At 33.7% G+C, this 20,191-nt stretch overlaps 1 long non-coding RNA gene across 1 annotated transcript; it reads left to right on the forward strand.

Annotated features, from left to right (window-relative positions):
• The first annotated feature begins 16,497 nt into the window (after window positions 1–16,497).
• LOC129940375 (uncharacterized) lies at window positions 16,498–18,007 on the forward strand. Its single transcript, XR_008780672.1, has 2 exons — window positions 16,498–17,595; window positions 17,667–18,007. It is a non-coding gene; the product is annotated as an uncharacterized LOC129940375 (long non-coding RNA).
• The last annotated feature ends 2,184 nt before the right edge of the window (window positions 18,008–20,191 follow it).

The following is a 20,191-nucleotide window of genomic DNA, read 5'->3' on the forward strand; positions in this document are numbered from 1 at the left end:
GTGATGTTAACTACACAAACCACTATGATTCGATGAAGTTTACACACTTTTTTTATATTATTTGTTAGTGAAATAACTTTCAAATTTAAAATTGTTCAAAATATAGCTAATAGACTTGTTTGTGCTAAGACTCATTCAAACAGGAATCCTGACCAATAGTTCATTTGAGTACTAGGGCTATGAGTAATATGATGAAAAATATAGCATTTTATCCAGATTGTCGATATTGAATTTGCCTGGCAGTATCCCAAATTAATGTAAAATTCAGCCTAGAAAAGTGATTGGTAATGTAAACGAAACAATAGTTTAATTAATTTTCTAAAATTTAACTGTTTTCCCTACCGCTCAATAAATAGGCTTACACAATCATTTATTGATATCATCACAGTCTTGGAGCCTTGGCCAAGACTGTAATGATATCAAATGAAAGGTGAGGCGACGCGACGTTTAGCGTGTTAAAGGAGTTGCGAAAATTTTAAAATCGTTTTTTATGAAAACTCAATATTTAAATTTGAAGTAAGCAGTAGTGTTAAATGGATTTATTTTTTCCGTCCAATCAACTGTTTATATTTTGCAAGAAACCAAAGGTAAAAAGTCGGGAATTTATAAATTCATTATTTAACAATAATATTTACATAATTCTAAGTCTATATTTGAATAAAAAAAAAATCAAATGGGGTGGCGCAACAGGCCGTTGTGGACCAGGGTCTAGTGACTTACAACTCTCAACCATTCCTGTGTGCGAGTACTGATGTCAGGAATGGAAGGGACCTACAATTTTTTAGGCCGAATCCGAACGGCTAGTTTGAGAAAGCACTTTTTCATGACAAGAATTACTCTTGAAGGATTTGCCAATTCCTCGCAAGAGGCAGTACCCGCGAATTTTTTTTTTCTTAATTAGGGTGGCACAGGCAGGGATTGAACCCAAGACCCCTTGCATGACAGTCCAACGCACTAACCATCATGCTACGGGTACTACTCTATATTTGAATACTTAGGTGTATTTTGAAACAAAATATATATACGAGAATAAAGAAATAAATATGAGTTACTTTTGCATCGAATATATCGTGGTTGCCCCATAAGGTTAACCTAACTGGAACTTTAGATGCCACCGTTGATTCCATCATACGAATTCCTCCGCTGCCCACTGGATGAAAGGAGAAAAACCTGTGGACGCTTGTCCTCTTGAACGCACATAACTACCATTTTTCTAAGTTTACATAATTTTCTGTGTATTTCTTTATAAAATTTTATTATTAAGGTGCTGTTCGTCGAACCGCTCTGCTGTTCTTGCTTTTGGTCACTTATTTGGTCTTTTAGTTATTTCAGGACATCATTTCTTCGATTTTCTAGTTGCTTGAGAACATTCGGCTGTTCTTGCTTTTGGTCATTTTTTTGAGTTTCTTGTTGCTTAAGAAAATTGTTTTCATTCTCTTAAAATTTGGCTAAAAGAACTGACATCATGTTAGATAAGGCAACATCTGCATTTACCTACATATTTCACTTTTGCTTTTAATTCGAAAGCAAACGTATGTGGGTCTTCATTTTGCTGCACCAGATATTCCTGAAATCGTTTAACGAGTTTGTTTTATACGCCTGTAACACTTAAGTCACGTTTGCTTAGTTCGGCCTCTAGCTCAGGTACAGTTAGCTCTTTCAAAACCTTACCCATTTTTTTAATTAATTTTAAACTTCACTACTTCGTACAAAATAGTTCAATCACTGCTCACCGTTTTTATTCTCAATAAGTTTTAATCTCTTATTCTGACACTAATGTAATATTCGGCTTGGGGAGAATACAATAACTTAGGAGACAAAGTTTAATGACGGATTTGTATAGAACAGTTAATTACTATGGGAGTTAGTTACAATGGGAGGTTCTATCTCCCCCATTTAGGCGGTAGGGGCAATTTAAAAAAATATGAACGTTAAATGGAAAACAATTATTAAATAATATTGGTAGTACTTAAGTAGTATTCACATGAGCGCGACCAACGAACGACGAATGAAATACAAAATGTGAGTTTATATACGTTTGAAGACATATTTCCACACAAATTTTTAACAAAACGATAGCAATATAGTTTATGTTTGATTTATGATACATACTTTTACTTTACATTATAATGTATTAATAAATTTAAGAAAACAAATTTATTCGTCGCGAAAAAAATTATAGTTGATACGAACTGTCAAACTTTATTCGCGTTCCACATAATCCACACTCGCAACGAATAAAATAATCGCGCGTACTTAACCTAAAAAATCATTCTTGTTTTGGTTTCGGTGGTGTATGGTGTTCGGCTGTGGCTTCATTCGCGACGAATTAAAAACTCTCATGTGAAAGAAACGTCAAAATCGACGAATATTCGTTCATTCGTTGGTCGTTGGTCGTGCTCATGTGAATATTACTTTACAACTAAGTTTTATACATTTTTTTAAAGTAATTTAATTAAAATATTTTTTTTTGCAACTTTCTCAAAAACTAGAAGACATAAAATCATCTAGTTTTCAGGTTTTGATCAAAAACAAATAAGAGCAATACATTCTTAGATAGAAACAATAGTAGATAATCTTGAAGTATTGAAAAATTACCCTTTAAACCTTTTTTAACTTTATTTACTCAACTTTTGAGTTGAAGATTATTTTTTTCAAAAACTACACATAGTTTTGACTTGGTTTAAAACTGGTTATCAAACTTAATTGTAAGTATTACCGTAATTTTTTTAACTATTGTTTTCCATTTTAAATATTATTTTTTTAAATTGCCCCTCAAACCTAAACGGGGGAAGATAGACCTCCCGTAAAAAATGCTTGTTTTTAACTGTTCTATACAAATCTTGTAGAATTTTTGACCCATCTAGACTGTTTATAAAATAGTATCTACTGTTCAACCTTTCAAGTTATTTAATTTTTCAATGTGTTTTAATGGATCTAAGGTTGATTTCTGACTTATCACTTCAATCACTATTGCAATTCTTTGTATTGATTTTACTTAAAGTATTCTGATACTTAAAAATATTTGTACACTTGTTTTTTACTGGCACTGTTGATTCCTGATTTTGTGAGTTGTTTGTTTGTTAATTAATCCTTTTCTGAGATTTTATTATGACTTTGTTGCTATTTCTTCCTTCTTGTTGCGACCTTTTTAGGTATCAGCTTTGGGTTTTTTCTGGTTTCTGGTTTATTGTTTGTGAAATTATTTTGTTCTCTATGAACTTCGCATTATTATTATTTTCGTTAAATTGAATCTATACATTAATTTCGGTTCATTTCCAATGCTGGCATTTAACATTTTGTAGTTGAGCTTTGATTAAAACTATCGTTTTATTTAGATTGTAAATATTATAGAGAATACAAAATGAGAATTCGACAATTGGGAGCACGTGGTCTTCGCCAAATCGTCAAGAATGGATCATTTGGTAATTTTTTAATCGAAGCCAACGGTGTTTTTTTTTGTTTCAAGTGACAATAACAATGGAAGCAAAACTCAGGTGTGTTGATTTTTTAAAACTTTTTTGAGAAGTTTTTTATTTTTGTCTTTTTAATGTGGTTACATAAAAAAAAATGAATGTGTTAATTTTTGTATTTAGTAAATTACTTAAGCGTTTTAGATGTGTTGAACGTGACATGATGTTAAGTGTTGTATCAATTTGTGACAAACGGTTTGTCTAGTTTTTGAATCTGTAATGTTTTCTTGCAGATATTTGCTGCCTTAAGTACAGTTAATTTTTTTGTTGGTGACGTCACTCTCAAAAAATATCGATTTTTTTATTTAATTCAATTTAATTACATTCTTGAATACAAAAAAAAATGCCTTTACTTTTTAAATTTTCTGTTGAGTCTAAGCGTGGTCGACCAAAGGTTGCGTTTGAGAAATCATCAGAAAGATCAAAACATCAGAAAACGTAACTTCAGAAAAAATCCATGCCTATCGCTGAGTGGACTTTCGCAGCTGAAATGGGTTTGAGAGCTTCTGGGCAGATAGATGCTGCAAAGTTTATGAGTGACGTGACAATAAACCCAAATTATGTCGAAAATGCAGAAAAGCTTCAATTACTGGGGAAGAAACCTTAGCAATAGTTTTTGAAGCAAATCTCTCACGCTTTCGATACAAAATTATACGATCTAAAGCTCCCAAAATATTTCCTTCATGCAAAGTAGTTCAAGAGTGCAAAATAAGTTGTTATCCGGAGCCTGAAAATATGAGTATATCAAAAAATGTATTTATAAACAGTGCGTTCAGACGATTCGATATTTTGACCGATAGTGCGTCATTTTTCGTCTGGGCTACTGTGTAATAATTTAAGCTAATTTAATTTAATTACAATTAGTTATTAAATTTTGAATTATAAGTGAACAGACAATATAAATAAAATGGTTGATATAAATACAGATATGCTTTTATCATTGATCGAAGCAAGACCTACATTGTGGGATAAAACACTGGACATATATAAGGATAAGACATCGAAAGAATCATCATGGAGGGAAATATGTACAATTTTAAATGAAGACTTTCCAGAATTGGATCAAAAAGAAAGGCAAAATTTTGGTAAGTAATTATAATTTTTAATATTATTTTAATTTGTGGTCACTTTAAAAATCAAATCCATCTTTTTTTCTGACAAAATTATGTAACACTGTGCATGCTTTTACTACACAAATAGCTGTTTCTACATTTATTTGAAGAATCACAGTCTTTTCCATATGATCCGCAATTCACATATATAAACCGGTATTCCCAATCTACGACGGCTAATAATATGATTGAAAAATAGTTCTTGTAGTTGAAATACATCGATCCACTATTTGAAGGCTTTTTTACTCTTATATCTTTTCTATCAACAGCACCAATACAGTATGGAAAATTGGCCTTTGATTGAAAACCATTCAATATTTGTTCCCAGGCCGTAGATGTAGTTGGTAATTGCATAAATTCGTTATGTAGATTAGCCCATATAATTGATGTTACTTCTCTTACAATGTAGCTTATTGTTGAAATACCGATTCGATAGGAAAAATGAAGATCTTTAAATGAACACCCAGACGCTTAACACCTAAGAGAAAAAATTAAAAATAAATAATTATATTTGAATACACATTTGATTATCATTTAAATAATTAAAACCAGGTAAAATCGTTTTGAAAAAATGGACCAAACTAGAGATTCATGGATGAATTAGATGAAAATTCAAGCCATCAAAATTGTATTTGTACCATAGCCAAATGTGTTTTTAAAAAAAAGTAATGGACTCAACAAAAAACCTTTTTAATGAAGCACCAGCCTAGTATTTCTGGTACACAAAAGAAGCCCAAGTCAGATCCGTTGCGTGAATTGGATGCAAAAATGTTAAAATTTATCGATCACCAAATACAGACACCAGGGAACGAAGAAAACCGTCATTTGTCATTTTTCAAAGGCCTTCTGCCTAGAATGACATCACTTAATGAGGATCAAACTTTAGAATTCCAAGTTGGCGTCGTATCGATGTTACAAAATATTAAAAAGAAAACCTCGCAATATGCATACAACAACCAACACAATTTACAAACACCAACTTCCATGCAACATAATTATCCGTGACCAAATTATGAGTATTACTTCCAACTGCCTCAACAACGTCAACCACATTTCAAGAACATAACTGTACACCAACCAACTGCTAGCCTAGAAAGTGTGATTTCCGCACGAGTTTCACTAATGTCAACCAATTACTCAAAATTGCCTCCACAACGTCTACCACATTTCAAGAACATAACCGTAGGTACACCAACCAACTGCTAGCCTAGAAAGTGTGAATTCAGCACCAGTTTCAGTTATGTCAACCACAAGTCAAGAGACCGAGGAATATGACTTTGCTGATATAATTTAGAGCTAAATATATTATTTATCATTATAATTACTAAATTAGTATATTATTATTATTATTACTTATTATTTTTTGTTAAAATTTATTATTTTCATTAAAATATGAATAAAATAAAACTATATAACTTACCTTAAGCAAATGCCTAATTTTTCTTCTGGACTGATGCTTGGTCTCATATTTGTGTCTTGCCTTGTCAAAATTAATTCTACTCTTCTCAATAGATCATGGAAAATAGGTATCGACATTCGAAAATAAGAAAAAAATATTTGTTTCCTCCTGTCGTAATTGACACATTAGCTTATTAAAAGAGCCCAAAATATTCCTTTGTTTCACAATATGATGGACCCAGAATCTTCAATTTTAAATCCGTTGCAGTTGACTATAAATGTCCAGTATATTACTATAAATGTCCAATCCATCTTTATGCGTCTTGATGCAAATATGCAATGCAACTGAAAACCGAGTACGGTGTATGGTAAAATTACCGTTCCGTCTGAACACTCCAAACGAAAGACACCGAATCGAGAAAATAACCGATACGGTGAAAATTATAACTATACTCCAAGTGGGGTTTTTATGGCAGTTCAAGCCACAGTTAGTATAAGCAAGCGTTTCATGGACTCGACGCCGATGACTCATCTGTTTTCATTGCATGTGTTGTTCCTCTTCGTTTGATATCAGATTAAAAAATAATCTGGAAGAATCCCCGACCGAGTTCAACTAGATATTGCAGGCCTCTTAAGATTGAGTTTCTCAAGGAATCGGCTCCCGTATCTGTAGCAGAAGGAGTGGATAGTCAAATCAAAGAGCTCCAGCCTAGTCAAGTTAAAGTTGGTGAAAGGAAATGGAAAGGTCTGTAACGCCATCACTTAAAAATTCCTCTACACAGAAATGTTTTATTTGCAATGCCCCATCAAAAGACTTTAACTCCATTGATGCAATGATAAATAGACCAGTAAAAACTGATAATCTTAAATTTGGTTGCATGGCTGTATCCGTTTTTTCGAATGTCTAATTCACCTTTCATTCAAATTAAAAATAAAACAATGGCAAGCAAGACAAGAATAGCATAAAAAATCGTTGCTGAAACGAAAAAAAGAAATACAAAAAAAGTTTTGGTTGCGTTAGGGTCTGATCGTTGACAAGCCAAAGCCGGGCTTCGAAAATTCTAATGACGGAAATACAGCCAGGAGATTTTTCGGAAATGCTGAAATAAATATTATATTATTATAAATATTATCATGACAGTGGTTGCTTGTGATCATGAAGTCGATTGCCAAAAAGTTCAGGAATTTGACCATGAAACTGAGAAATACTACTTTGCTAAGTATGCTTGGTACTATATGCCTCCTACAGTCCACAAGTATCTCATGCATGGAAATGAAATTATTTCAAAGCTTTATTGCCTATAGGAAAGCTAAGTGAAGAAAGAAGCTCAAGAAGCACGCAATAAAGACTTCAAAAATTATAGAGAACATCACTCCCGAAAAAATAGCCGTAAAATACAAATTCAGACATTTTTAATTTGTTCCTTTTGTCATCAGACCCCGTTTTAAGAAGTCTGCAAAGAGTTCCAACAAAAAAACTTAAACATTTGCCCCAGGAAGCAATCAACTAACTAAAATCCCCAAACACACCAAATCAAACTTCCATTGATCTGATAAATGAGAGTAATGAAGACGAAGAAGAACACATTTTTTATCACATTTTATCTTTATTTTTGTGAATGTTAATTAGTACAAAATATTTAAAATCCAAATTTTTACGTTTTTATAGTAAATCTTTTGCTTTTTTACTTTTTTTACTTTTCGAATCAATGCCTTTTAATAAATATATTTTTAAACAATCTAGATGGAATAAGTCTAACATTATGCAAATACAATGACCGTTCACAACTAATGTGTATTACTCGTAACATCTTAAAAGAAAACTAATATTAATAGTTAGAAGATGTTTTGAAATGTATCCACATTTACATTCACCGACTAACCTTCAAGCCGGCTAGTTATCCCTTCTGTGTGATTTGTTATATTTTTTCGGCGGTACACGATTACCTGCTTTCTTAAGAGAGAATTCTCATCACTTTTAATTTATCCTCTCTTTTCTTTGGTTATATTTTTTTTTTTAATTTACTTAGTGAGTGAAAAATCTAATCAACAAGTGTGTAACATCTCTTTAAATCATGGGCCCTGGGCCGAGTGGTCATTCGAGTGGTCAGTATGGGATTCTCGATTTAGAGATCCTTTCCGAACAAAAACACGGTTAAAAAAAGAAGACCCACTACTACCTTATCATCTTTGGATTTAAACACATCCCTACCAATTAGTTATAATTTTTCGAACCCCAAATTCATTGTAATCGCACATTCAGACCCAAACAAAAAACTGACATCCAAAAAGCAATTGATAGTATAAGCACTGGTTATGAGTCAATATCTCAACTGCGCGATAGAAATTTATTGATCTTAACAAAATCAAAAAAATTGCTGAGATTTTCCTATCAAAAAAAATGCATTCTAACCTTTGTTCAATATCAGTGACACTTCATACCAACCTCAATCAATCCAAATGTACAGTCTACGCACCGTGTCTAATAAATGTATCAGAAGATGAAATTGTCCATGAAATGAAAGAAGAAGGCGTTACAAGTGTATATACATTTACTAAGCCATCAGTAGAAAAGGAAGGCAAGCCCATAGCGGTTTGTACAGGCCTGGTGTTGTTTACAATTGACCTTTTCCGTCCCCCTACTTCACTTCATATTGCCTGGGAACACGTTAAAGTCGAGGAATTCTTTCCCAACCCGATGCGCTGCCGTAATTGTCAGCTGCTGGGGCACACTTCTAAATGGTGTACAGGTAAAACTTCATGTAACACTTGCAATTTACCCCCTCATTCTCCTGTTGATTGTACACGTATTTTTCTGCGCCAACTGCTCTGAACCACACCCTTCGTCTTCGAGGGAACGTCCACGTTACTTACAGGCTAAAGAAATGCTCAAAATAAAAACAGTCAAAAAATGTAGCATGGCAAAACAAATTTACAACGAACGAAATCCCCCACAACTTTTTCACCTTCTTAGTCCTCTGTAATAAACAGTTCATCAAAACTAAAACCTACTGAAAATAAAAAATAGAAACAAAACCTACCACTCTAGAAAAAACTAATCCATCATTCGAGTCCAACTCAACTGCTTCCAGTCTCGTCCCTCATCTTCTCTTGCCTCAAACACCCAACTTCCACATATTCAAAACAATCAAATCAAAAGCCACTCATCAATCACACAAAACAATGAAACCGATTCTCTCAATTCTCTCTCCACTATCAAACCATCAAATCTCTCCCACAGCTCCAGAACATTTTTAAATCACTCAAACTCTCCACTTCATAACTCAAACACAAACTTTTTTAAACCTCCGTTTACTCATAAATCTTCCATTTCAACTGAAACAACACAAAATAGTGCCTCTACCCAAATAGGCGCTAAATTTTCTCAAACAAACACAGTTTCTGTATCTAGTCATACTCATACTAAATATCTTTCTCAATTAAACAAACGGCACCTATAGAAATAGATGAAATATAAAAACAAAAATGACGCTCCCCAATCTGACTCTGCGGTCCCAGAATTGAATCGCCCCAGCTCTACAGAGAGCTATTACTATCTCGAACAAACGTAATCTTTCCAACAAAGTTTTGTCACGGCATAAGTATAATTATGTTGTACAAAACTCTGAACCCAAAACAAAATCAATGTTTAAGATCCTCCAGTGGAATCTTAATGGCTTATTTAATAATTATCACGAGCTACAACTCCTTATTAATGAAATAAACCCCGCCATTATATCTCTTCAAGAGAACCACATTAAATTCAATTTTCAACCACAATCACCCAAAAATTATTCATCTTACTTTCAAAGCTCACCCTCCATTACCTCTTCGATTCAAGGTAATTGAGTCAAAAATATTAATTCTAGACTCCCAGCTATAGCAGTTGAAATAGAGCTTAAAATTAAAATTACAATAATCTCAGTATACATTCATCCAGATCAAGTATTCAGTGCTCAAGATTTGGAAGGCATCGTCAACGGCTTTCAAACACCAATAATATTTACAGGAGACTTTAATTCATGGAATCAATTATGGGGTTCACCTTCTCAAAATAGCCGTGGTAAAATAGTAGAAGATTTCCTAAACACCTCAAACCTTGCTCTTTTAAATGACGGGCAACCTACTCATTTCTCTACTCAAAGTACATTTACCCATGTCGATTTAACTTTTGTATCACTTCAAATCTGTACCAACTCATATTGGGCAAGGCTTTCTGACTTGCATGGAAGTTACCACTTTCCAATTGTAACCACATTAACTTTTGAAACTCCACTGATAAATACAAAAGCTCTTCCAAAATTCCAAACTGATAGAGCTAACTGGACTTTATTTCAATCTGAAGTGTCCAACTTCTTATCTGACAAGAAAAAATCGCTTAACATCAACAAAGAAACAGCTATTATCCAAAAATCCATCAGCTTTGCGGCTAACACAGCTATCCCCCAAACGCATTACAAACCAAAACAACATAGAAATGTCCCCTGGTTGGATAATGAGATTGCAGAACTCAGAGAAATCAAACACTATGCCTGGAAAAAATTAAAAAAGTATCCATCAGATCTAAACCTCATAGATTTTCGCAAAGCTAATGCAATTTTTAGAAAAACAGCAAAAATTGCCAAAGCTTCATGCTTCCAAAAATTTACAGAAAACATTAACCCAAATTCCAGCTCTAAAAAGGTCTGGGCTGACGTTAAGCCATTAACAGGCAACTACAAAAATCTTTTAGTAAAAACCATAAAAACTACAACTGAAAATTTAACATGTCCGCTTGAAATCGCAGAGCACTTCGCTCAAACGTGGTCACTATATTCCAACGACCAAAACTTTCCCCCTGAATTCATTATCCAAAAATAAGAAGTAAATAACAACTTCGCTCCAACCTATGAAACTGATTCAACATCAAAACACATTGAACTTCCTATTAATTTAATAGAACTAGAAAGCTGTCTTCGTTCCGCAAAAAGAAAAACCTATGGTTTTGACAGGATTTCCTACACAATGCTAAAGAATGCACCAATGGATTTAAAACAAAGGTTTCTATGTCTTTATAATGAAATTCTTAACAACGCAGTCATACCACAAATATGGAAAATAGCCAGTGTGATACCTATCCCAAAATCCAATAAGAGCACCACTGAAATATCGGGCTACCGCCCAATATCCTTACTTCCATGCGCTGGAAAATATTTGAAAAAATCATATCAAAGAGAAAATTTTGGTTTCTAGATAAAAAAAAAGTTCTTAGTTCAAACCAAGTGGCATTCAAACAATAAAATTCTACAATTGATGCCTTACTGCACATTGATTTCATGTTTCATCCGCTTTATCAACTAAAAACCATGTTTCAATTCTGTCAATAGACTTTGACAGAATTGGAATTCATATTATTCTTAAAAAACTTACTCAATGGAAAATAGGCCCAAAAATGTATAATCTGATAAAATCATTTTTAACTAACCGACAAGTTCGAATCAAATTAGGTAATATATATTCATCTGTCAAAAACCTTGAAAACGGAATTCCTCAAGGATCTCCTCTCTCAGTTGTTCTTTTCATAATAGCCTTTGACGATCTGAGCGAAATTATATGAAGATTTAAAAACTTGGAACACTCTTTATATGCAGATGATCTAACGCTGTTTACTAAATGTAAAGACCTCACAACTACTGCTTCCACATTTTCTAACATTCTTGCAGATATCTCAACATGGTGTTCTTATTTCGGTTCGAGAATTTCATTCGAAAAAAGTAAAAAAAATAGTACATATCTGTAGAAAAACAGTTTTTCAATAAATATCGTTATAAGTTCAAATTTCAATTCTATTGTAAATGTAAATAAACTCTGTTTGCTTGGTTTAATATTTGATTGTAGATTTAATTTTAAGGAGCATTGTTTGTATTTAAAAAAAGCTTGGCTACCAGACTAAACATTATAAAGTATTTATCATGTAAAAACAGTTTAGTTCAAGGTAACTCACTAATAAGTATCATCAGATCAACCATACTTGCCAAAATCGATTATGGAATGAGTATTTATAGTAAATGTTCAAAGTCTTCACTGAATATAGTAAAACCCTAGTACCATAATGCTATTCGGATGAGCCTTAAAGCATTTAGAACTACGCCTATTAAAAACATGTTAACTGAAGCTGGTCTTCCTTCCTTAGAGCAAAGAGTTTAATTCCTTACATCTCTTCTCGTTCAAAGATTAATTACATCCGATAGTTATCTTGTGTCGATTGATGCTAGGCAATGCTCAAGCCGTAAAAGAATTCCTAATTCCCCGTCAACACTTTATCATACAATTTTCAAAAGAAATTAATATTAATTAATTTTGAAAAATGTCATTCGACCTACCGCCCAACCACCCTGGACCCTGCCAAAAAACTGTCTAGATACACAACTCACCTGCTTACCAAAATTGACAACTCCAAACGAGCAGTATAAACAGAGCTTCTTTGAAATTATATATACAAAAAAAAGACACAACTTTAATTTCATCTTCACTAATGGATCTAAAAACGATCTCGGCACAGGATTTGCTGTTTCCACCACGAACGGTACTATAATCTCAAAAGGACTCCTTCGACATTCTGCTTCTGTTTTCTCTGCCGAAGCCAAGGCTGTTTTAAAAGCAATTGAAATTTCAGGATCGAAAAAAAAAAACAATTATCTGCTCTGACAGTGTCAGTGCGTAATGTTGACAATAGAATCCTCTTACCGGACATTATTCGCAACAAAAAAATTGGCAGCAAGGACAAAATTAAGCTTATTTGGATTCCAGTACACGTTGGAATAAAAGGCAACGAATAAGCAGACCAAGCTGCTAAATCTGCAACAAGTGAACAACTATATACGTTTTAATTTCCAAGCACCAAAGACACGCGAAAAGAAATTAATGAATATTGGAAGGAGAGACTTGACGACGATTGGATTCAATATGTACATCATTATTCTCATATCAATCAAACATCCAACGGATCATTTTTCGTACCCAATGCTCATGGAAAAAGATTAAAATATATCTTAGGCTGCGATTCGGCTTACTTATACTACCCACGGTCATCTCATGACAAGAACCGAGCCTCCAAACTGTCATCTCTGTAACACAAACGACATTATCACCATTAAACACCTCGTCTATGATTGTTCTAAACTTAAAGAAGTACCAAAAACAGTACTTCCCGACTCATCCTTAACTAATCTACTTTAAAACCCATAATATGCAAACTAAATTTAGAAAATTGTATTTGAAAATTAGTTATTAAATTAAAATTACCTTACTTTTATTTCAATATTGTATAAATTAATCTTATTGTAGTAATAATTCGAGCTGGTAGTCATGGTAGCTAAAGATCGCTAAGTATTAGCTTTAGTAATTAATTCACGTGTTAATAAAGTTATAAATAAATATATAATAATCCACATTTAATAAAGTAGAAAGAAATTAAAGTACTCTTACGAAAAGCTTTGGAGGATTCAAAAACTCTTTCTGACGAATTACGACAAGCAGCTTTCATTAAGTGGGCAGCGGAGGAATTCGCAGGATGGAATCAACGGTGGCATCTACAGTTCCAGTTAGGTTAATCTACTCAGTGAAAACCTTATGGGGTAACCACGACATATTCGAAGCCCAGGCCAGTAGTGAGTGGTTATGCCGATTTGTCCTTGGAGTTTAATCAAGGACAGATTTACTGTTGATAACCCACGCAAACAAATTAAGGACAACGAAATTTAGATATGCATACTGCGCACATCAATTTTTTTATTGGGCGGAGAAAGAGTGACATACTCGTAGATTTTGAATTGGATGGAGTAGGAGCTACCCAACCAAATAAGCAAAATTCCAACAAGAATTTAATTTTTGAACTAGAAATACAACCGGTACCAAGAACAACTCAAAGAAATACAACTATAAAAGGATATGCCACAACCAATTTATCACTGAAAATCCAATCCCAACCAATGTTGAAATGAAAAAAATACAAATGGTGCTAGAGATCCAACCACTGACAATTATTCCCAATAAGAATCAAACTGGAAACTTGGGATGCAATCCAATTGGGACGTGCTGAGCCAAGTTTGGTGCACACATCAATTTTGTATTGGGTAGAGTAGGAGTGACATAGATTTTGAATTGAGAAAAAAGCAATATTCCAACAAAAATATAATTTTTGAAATCCGACTAGAAAAGTATATCCCACAACCAATTTATCACTGAACATCCAATCCCATAACCAATATTCAAATGAAAATACAAATTCTGCTAGAAATCCAACCACTCACACTTCCCAATTAGAATCAAACTCGAAACTTGGGAATCCATCCCAATTGGGATGTGCCGTGCCGTGCCAAGTTCTACAGTGCTTCGTTTAATAGAATATAAAATAGTTCTCCAAACTGTTCTTTAAACATTTTAAGCCCGGTTTCTGCATTTTTTGGGATGTCCGGGAGATTATTATCCTGTTTCACTAATGAGAGAGATCTTTGGATGAAATTATAAAATTTTATTACATCGCCGCAGTAAGCCGCCAAAATTTTCTATAAGCAAGTTCTTTATTTCAGGCCTTGTAGTAGGGTGAGCCTGTATCTCAATGGCTAATTTAGCTCAACCTATAAATTTGGATTTTAAAATATTTGTGCCCATTTATGTGCCCTGCTCGTGATATGTTAGCAAAGTTGGAATTATGTCATCCACTTTTTGTAAAAAATAGCTAAATCTTTTGTTCACTATCAAATGTTTCAAGTTTCTCTATATAATGAATTGGATTTATTTCCAAATTTCTTAAAACTACATTACCATTCGCTGCAGGTTGAGGTGCTGCTGATGTTGCTGCTTGATGCAATCTTGCCGCCATTATTTTCATTTGTTGTTGCCGCTGTGGTAACTGTTCTTGCAGTTGGATGTTTTTTTAAACTTCAGAATTTCAGAAAGTAGTTAGCTTATAGCAAGCTTCAAACTAAGATCAGAGGTTCATCATAGGTGCATGTGTAAGTTGTTAGTAAGATAATAATACAATTAAGGCCTACCACGTGCACAAAATACAAAACATAATTAACATTTAACATGAATTATAAAATAAAGACGTTTACGATAGTGGAGCACTGGTTCTCAACAATGATTTTAATCCCACCTTATTTAAATTTAAATCTATCGATGAAAAGTTTGAGTTATATAAAATGCTCATTCGACTTAAAGCTTCATTCTTGCCATAGTTATTTCTATGGAAGTCAATATGTATAAAATCAAATGAACGTAGGTAATGAGTTCCGCCACGGTAATTCAAATGTACACAAGAGAGCAAATAAGGTGCACCAATTTCCCCATTAATGAGTTGATGATAAAATACTAAGTCATTATTAACACGCCTTTGATGGAGAGATTGCATTTGAAAAAGCAGAATACGATGTTCATAGCGAGGCAGATCATAAGGATCATCCCAAGGAAGACCCTTAAGTGCAAAGCGAATGAAATTATGTTGAATTGATTCAATACGTTTTCTTTGAATTTCGTAATAAGGAGTCCGTACCTGCGAAGCATATTTAAGATGAGGACGAAGAATTATACACAGAAAGATTAACATTTGCCAGAGTTTTATAAAACCAAGCATAGAACTTGCCTTATTGACAATAAAGTCAATGCGATGTTTAAACTCTAAGTTGGAACAGAAATAAAAACCTAAATCTTTAAATGTGGAGACGCGACAGTTTTTGCTGTGATATACAATAATCAAATACACTAAGTATGCGTTTTTAAGTAAAAGTTATGGTCTGGCATTTTAAAGGGTTGAGGGCAAGGCTATTTTTCCCACACCAAAAAGGTGAAACTATCAATGTCGGCTTGTAAAAGGATACGATCATGGGTAGACTTTATAATCTTATAAATTTTCATATCATCATCAAAAATACGAACTTCACTTGAGTTAGTGTAGACATGACGATACGTCGTTAATAGACAGGAGGAACAGAAAAGGGCCAAGGTGGCTTTCCTGGGGAACACCAGATTGAGCAACAAAAGGTTCTGAAGGACAATATCTAAATTTTAACTCATAGGATCTGTTTTCAAGGTAAGATTTGATCCAATCTAAGAAAAATGGTAGAAAAGCAGAAGCTTTAAGTTTAAATAAAATAATCCCGTGGCTAAGTTGGTAAAAAGCTTTAGAAAAACCAGTGTATACACAGTGAACTTCATAACATTGTTCTTAAGCATTTGAACATATGTTTGAGAATGTGAGAAGATTAGTAACGGTTGATTTTTTTTACAAAACCATGTTGCTATATCAAATGAGATTTTTACTAAAAAATGCTATACTTTCACAAACAACCGGCTGAGCAGTCATCATTCAACGCAGGAATGTGACTACAGGTAGTTTGCAAAAAGGAGTCAAGATTATGAAAATATACTCCGTCAACATTTTCAGGACTATTAACAAATGACTCACGGAAATTTGTTGCGAAAGCGTTACAGATATCAACAATTTTATCTAACGTGTGGTATATAATTTCTTTATTAAAATATAACTCTTATTTAAAGACTACAAATCTAATTCGACTGGCTTGGGCGCGTCCGTTGAATAGAATAGCCGTTAGAATACAAATTTTTTATGAGAGCGAGCCAAACAACCTTTTGTCTCGCTTCTATGTCTCAGGTTTCAGAGTTTCGCGCTCAGCGTGCGACATCTAGCTACGAAACTCTGAAACCTAAACATAAGGGGAATTACACATTATTAATGATAGTTGCCTTAATTTTATACTACAACTCGGCCAATCTGACAATTTGATCGCCCACGATTAAATTAAACAAACAAGTCTTAAGTTATAATCATGAGATGGTAGGTGTCGCCCTTAATCAACCGAACCTTCAGAGTCTCGATTCTTCCAAAGTCGAATATTTCGAGACTCGACAATGCCATCATATGGCAGCTGTGTGATTTGACAACCTTCGATATCGCGTATTACGTATCTATCATTAGGTAGAATTTTGTAAACAACGTATGGGCCTCTGAACTTTGGAACCAATTTCTTATTTACACCGGTTGTTGTATCTACATTTTTTATTACTACATAATCACCCTCATCGTATATACGTGCCGGGTTATTATGCTCATTAAAATATTTAATATTATATTCCTGAATCTTAGTGATTGCTTCTGAAGCCTTTTCTCTTGACAATTCAAGATTTCTTTCCAGTTGACTTAATTGTTTATCATCAAGAAATTCTGTTAATTTGTCGATTACTACTCCCCTTTGGTTAATACCAAATAACAATTGACTTGGTGTATTTTGAATAGCGCGATGTATAGTGTTATTTAGTCCGAATTCTATTTGTGTTAAAGTAACAACCCAATCTGAGTGCTCGATTGGTTCCGAAAGCTTAGCAAGCATGCCAGTTAATACCCTATTGACTCGCTCTACTTGACCATTGGCCTGTGGCGAATGAACTGCCACCTTAACATGATCTATATTCTGGTCTATAACAAATGAACTAAACTCTAGTGATGTAAAGCAGGTTCCCCTATCAGTAATTACTCTTGATGGCCTACTGTAATACTCAAAATATTTTCTTAGTGCTGCACATACTTCTTTTGAGCTTGTAGATACAACTGGGTATAATTTAGTGAACTTTGTAAATGCATCTATTACCACTAATATATGTTTTCTCTTTGACTTTATTGAAGGGAGAGGACCAAGATGATCCAAGTGTATTGTATGGAATGGAATGGGCTCCTTAGGAATATTGAACAAATTGCGTATATTAGATCGAACTGGTGCTGAGTGCATTATGCAACGGATACAATTTTTAATGTATTTTCCAACTTTTTCCTGAACATTCGGAAACCAATAGTGACGGCCAATTTGATCAGAGCTTTTTGTTACACCTAAATGCCCAATTTTCTCATGGATCATTCTTATAACATTAGTTTCCATTTCAGATGGGACATAGAATCGAAGTTTACCATTTTTATTTTTTTTGAAGACAATACCATCCTGAACTAAAAACGAATTATTATCTTTTAAATATAGTTTGTTTTTCATTTCCAAAATCTTTACATCTCGATTTTGGGCTGCTCTGAGTTGGAAATCAACATCCTCAGAGTCAATAACGGATATAACATTACATCTGCTTAAGGCATCAACATGATTCATATTGGCACCACTACGATGTTTGACCTTATAATCATAATCCTCCAGCTCTAAGGCCCATCGAGCAATTCTATGATTAACATTCTTTTTGTTCAGTGTCATTGTTAAAGAACTGCAATCAGTTACGATTGTAAAAGGAATACCTTGCAAATAAACACGGAACCGACGTAAAGCTGAAATTATGGCTAAAGTTTCCAATTCAAAACTATGGTATTTGGCCTCTTGATCAGTGGTGCTTTTAGAGAAGAATGCTACCGGATGTAATTTATCATCTTCTTGTCGTTGGAGTAGAACTGCACCATACCCTAATGAACTTGCATCGCAATGCAGTTCTGTTTCTTTCCTTGGACTATAGATTGCCAATACAGGTGGAGATGTTAACCGTTCCTTTAAAGTCTGAAAAACATCTTCGCATTCGGAAGTAAATCTAAAAGGAGTTTCAGCTTTTAATAAATTATAAAGAGGTCTTGCTATTCTTGAAAAGGATTCGACAAACCTGCGAAAGTATGAACAAAGTCCTAAAAATGAATGCAATTTCTTTCTGTCTTTAGGCACAGGATATTGAGCAATCGCTCGAATATGGGAATCACTAGGTTGGATGCCATGTTCCGTTACTTTAAACCCTAAGTAATCAAGTTTCGAATATGCAAAGCGACATTTTGACAAGTTGAGCTCCAACCCATTCTTCGCTACACAACATAAAATTTTAGTAAGTATCTCAAAATGTTCAGTAATAGTTTTACTAGCAATTAATATATCATCTAGGTAGACAACTATATCTCCTCTGTCTATAAATTCACGAAAAATTTGAATTATGAATCTCTGAAAAACACTGGGCGCATTCTTAAGGCCGAAAGGCATTTTAAGAAATTCCCATTGACCGTTCGGGGTTACGAAAGATGTTAATTGTGTTGAATCTGCTGCTACCTTTACCTGGTAAAACCCACTCTTAAGGTCTAATAAGGTCATAACCTTCTTCCCCTCCAGGTATTCAATGCAATCGTCTATCAATGGTATTGGATGAGGATCTCTTACTGTACGTTTGTTCAATGCTCGATAGTCTATACACATTCTGGTTTCACCAGATTTTTTCTTAACTAAAACTATTGGTGCAGCATACGGAGAACTACTTGGCTGAATAATTCGTTTTTCCAATAGGTCTTTTATTATTTCACTCACAGTACCTTTTTCTGAGACTGATAGCCTTCGCGGAGCAAAACAAACAGGAATATCAGATGTAAGTCTAATGTGCATCTCAAAATCCTTTGGTGAAACCATAGTTTTATCAAAATTCAAATAATTTTGAGATACTATATTTTTAATAGTTTTTGAAATGTCTAAACTAAGATTTGAATCAATATCTATATAATCTTTTCTATCCCATATAATCTCAAAAGCATGGCAGCCAAATAAATCACTATCTACCTCAACATTATTGTATTCTCTCTTCACATCAAGATCGTCTTTAAGCTTAATCCGATCATGATCAAATGTATTCAACTTGTCTTTGAAGCAATCACTAAGTTCTTTAGGTTGTATCTTTAATTCACCGGCTAATACGCTGCTCCCAAAAACATCATTTATGTTGTTCTTATAATGACTACACTCTGAAGGTTCGGTTTTTTCATCAGAATAAGTGCACATATACAATTGGTTAGAAAGAAAAACTTTATTCGAACAAATTTCATTTTGACACTGCTCAGAAGTTATATTAACTTTATTACAGTTCATGTTAAGTTTTATATTAAAGATTTCAAGGAGATCACGACCAATAAGTAAAGGTATAGGAGTTACTTCATCTGGAATAACCATAAGGGAAACAAGATTTAAATTATCTTTTATATTAATATAACAATTAATCGTACCGTACGTAAAGAGTTTAATGTTTCCTAATCCTTTAAATCTTGAATACGTTAATGATTCTTGAACGTTAATTTCTTCAGGCAGAACAGACTTTCGTATGAAACTAATCGGACTACCGGTATCCAAAAGAGAACAACAATCGATAAATTTTGTGCACTTATTCTTATTTGTCATAAAGGCGACACTCACCATCTGA

Source organism: Eupeodes corollae, chromosome 1 (assembly GCF_945859685.1).
Source record: "Eupeodes corollae chromosome 1, idEupCoro1.1, whole genome shotgun sequence".
Taxonomy (NCBI): Eukaryota; Metazoa; Arthropoda; class Insecta; order Diptera; family Syrphidae; genus Eupeodes; species Eupeodes corollae.